Genomic DNA, 3,721 nt, shown 5'->3' with positions numbered 1-3,721 from the left:
ATAAATGAATTTGCTTGCATGAGTAAACTAACCACATATAAACATTATCATACTTTAATTATCCAACAATCACTTTATATTTTCCCTGCTAACTTAATCATTCTCGACTTGGAAGGCAGTGTTTCCGCCATTTTCGGCGGCAGATAGTTTCTTCCCAAGCAAACTTCCATTATATTAACGTATCTTTATTCAAATCACTCTCGTTTTAATATCTAAATCATTGCATTAAAACTTACCGATATCCACAACCAGAAGGGGTAGGACCGGCGTCCCTGCACGAAAAATATTATTAAGTCCTACCCCTCCCCGCAAAGAAAAGTTAGCAATTTTATATAATATGTGTAGATATCCTATAGGTATTCCATCTGAGCCCAAATACACTCGCGTAATCAAATCAATTTCTCTTATCAAATAATCAATTTCTTTTTATATAGACTCACCATTTAGTGCCTATATACCTTAGGTCATTCCTTGTCACATTCAAGGAATACCTAACCCTACATTCCGTATTACTCAGGAATACAACTAACCCGTAAGGCGAATACCTTAGTTCCTCTAGGGCGATCCGAAGAATCCGGTCATTCATGGCACATTAATGAATACCGGGTCATTCATGGCATTTAATGAATACCCATAGATAACGCTAATCTGCCATTTATGGCGCATTCAATAAATGCCGCTTTCCTTTTTGGCATCAAAATTAAATATAAAACTTCGATTCAAAACTTGAGGCCCTAACAACATAACTAATGTGTCCGGAAGACCCTAACAACTTAACTAAAATCCGCCCAAAACTAAATTAGATTTTGGCCCATTAGAAAAACCAAAAGGTTTAGGCCCAAAGCCCAACCGAGATTTCATTGTTCATCTTCTCCAACCTTCTTCCTCCACCACCACCACCAAAATTTTTGGATAAGTTTGTTTCTAACGTTGTTATTATATATATATATATATATATTATTATTACTTTTATATTTTTTTTTGGGGAGGGGGAGGGAAGATAAATAATAAAAATTATGGCGGTTGCTTGTCATTAAACCGGGTGGAGTGGCGGTTTGGTCATAAATTGGTGGAGATGGAGAGTGGTGGCGATCATGGTGGTGGTGCCGTCAACCACCATTCACAAATATATTTTCTTTTTAAAACATGTTTTTGGTGTAAACTCGATGCAATTTAGTCTAATATATTTGATCCTTATCAAATATATTTTATGTGGTTTTTATTCATAAAATTGGTGGAGACTGGAGAGTGGTGGCGCTGATCATGGTGGTGGTCTGGTTGAGTAATGGTGGTCAATCACATTTTTTTTCTTTTGGGAAGCTGTTGGTATGGTTTCTAGCAAGGCCCAAAATATCGATATCGATGAATATATCGGTGTATCCAAAAACCGATATATATCGGATACATCGGATATTTCGGATATATCTATTTTTTTGGTGACCAGTCCAAACTATTTAAATTATCGGAAATATCTGAAATATCGAAAATATATCGGAAATATATTGAAAATATCGGATTTATATTAAAAAATGGTCAAAAAATCAACCGATATATATCATAAATATCAAATATATCGATTATATCGGCGATATAAAGTTTTATATCATAAATTCCGATATATATCGGAAAAAAAAGAGTTCTATATTCGGTGGATATATATCAAAAATATCGATATCGGTGTACCAAAATACCGATATATATATCGGTGATATATCGGATATATCGGCGATATTTTGGTCCATGGTTTCTAGATCACATGTCCACTTGGCCAAGTATTACTAGCTCGTGTAAGACAGTGTTATCGAGGAAACAAAGCAAGTGGCAAGATACGAGATTTGTTCATATTATTTATTTATAATTATTTATGATCAGGCTCGGGTTCCTCAGGTTTCCAGCCCAATCCCAAACCGAATTAAAGTGGGAGCTTTTACTTTGGGATGGGCTTGAATAGGTCCGTGTTCGACGATAAAATCTGGCCGCCTACATTCAAAATTCAAAAATTTGAAACTCTTTTTATAATTTATTATAGGGTGTTCCCCCAACTGCTCTTCGAGATTGCCCTTCTTCAGATGCTCTCTCAGAGTCTCTATCTGGTCCGATTGCTCTGCGTCGAGCACGTCGACAACAAGAACGGAAAGCCCTTCTCTACCTGGTCTTCGAGTACCTCGACACGGATCTCAAGAAATTCATCGATTCTCACCGCAAAGGATCCAATCCTCCCCTTAGGCCCCCACACTCATCCAGAGCTTCCTCTACCAATTGTGTGCAAGGGTGGCCCACTGCCACAGTCACAGCGTGCTTCACAGAGATCTCAAACCCCAAAATCTTTTTGGTTGACAAGGACAAGGGCATACTCAAGATTGCCGATCTTGGCCTTGGAAGAGCCTTCACCGTTCCTCCTCAAGAGCTACACACACGAGGTGGTCTGCTTTTTCCTTTTCCTTTTCCATTTCCATTTCAACTCTAACCTTCCTTCTTCTGCTATTCAATTCTTATTATTATTACCAGATTGTAACTCTCTGGTACAGAGCTCCAGAGGTTCTGCTCGGCTCAACACACTACTCCACTGGTGTCGATATGTGGTCTGTCGGATGCATATTTGGTCTGTAACCCTATTCTTTTTATTTTTCAATCAACAATAATTACATCTTCCTAAACTATTTTTCTTGGTGTAGCTGAAATGGTTAGGAGACAAGCCCTATTTCCTGGTGATTCTTAGCTGCAACAGTTGCTTCATATATTTAGGTACTTTCCTCTCTCTGTTGCTTTGTCTATCAGAAATTTGTGTTGATTTTGAGAAATTCACAAAGCAAATAGTTGACTGTTCTGTAAAGAATTTTCCCTTAATAAGTAGAAATGGATATTTATATTTCTACAAATAAAAGTGAAGAATTTTCAAGGCACACTGTATGGAATAGAAGAGCAAAAATTGTACTCACTTTCTAGGAATAATGAATGAGAAATTGTCTGTTTTAGGTTATGTTATATTTATGAATAAGACTTGGAGTAGCAGAAAATTGAATACGTTGTCATTGAGAATTAATCACCAACTCAAACACAGAGGCCACCCTGTGGTATAAGTATATGTGAGATAGCATTTACATTTTGAATATGATTAAGTGATCAACTTATAGATCTCACTTAAACAACCGCATGTACATAGCATTTAGGATATTGTAGTTGTGCTTCCAAATTGGTGATCAATCGACCATACTTCATTTCCTTCTTTATCTCTTTGTTTTCTAGGGCTGCTCAGACCATAAGCAGTAAATACTACCAATTGAACTTGTCCATTTCATGTATGTACAACAAGTGACAAGGGAGACAAGAAAAATAAATGGCAGCAGTCAGCAATTTTATATGAACTGATTTTCTTTTTAACTACATCAAATGTACGAGTAAGGTTTTTCGTCCCTTCCAAACAGCTGGATTGAAGGATATCCACTTTGGTTCAGTATTTACTTCAGTATACAAAGCTTGAAGATTTTGTGAATTAAAAGCTCTTTAAAACCATCACATCGCTTCCCTTATGGAATAAAACATGCAGAAGGTTTAGTTGATTCTAGAGAAACTACTTCTAAAGGTGAACCTGCACTATCTAATATAGAGTGGTTTTTCTATTATATTATTACTAAAAAATGGGGATGACACCAACTTGTGGAAGACAGATGACTAGAAGAAATTGACAGTACAGCCGGGTTGATGACAAGTTGACATCTTT

The 3,721-nt window shown here is 36.7% G+C and overlaps 1 pseudogene; it reads left to right on the top strand.

Annotated features, from left to right (window-relative positions):
• The first annotated feature begins 216 nt into the window (after positions 1-216).
• Positions 217-2,745, top strand: LOC147473029 (cell division control protein 2 homolog C-like; annotated as a pseudogene).
• The last annotated feature ends 976 nt before the right edge of the window (positions 2,746-3,721 follow it).

Source organism: Coptis chinensis, unplaced genomic scaffold, assembly GCF_015680905.1.
Source record: "Coptis chinensis isolate HL-2020 unplaced genomic scaffold, ASM1568090v1 utg5391_pilon_pilon, whole genome shotgun sequence".
In the NCBI taxonomy this organism is placed as follows: domain Eukaryota; kingdom Viridiplantae; phylum Streptophyta; class Magnoliopsida; order Ranunculales; family Ranunculaceae; genus Coptis; species Coptis chinensis.
The sequence above is the reverse complement of the archived record's forward strand: the minus strand, read 5'-3'. Positions and strand labels throughout refer to the sequence as shown.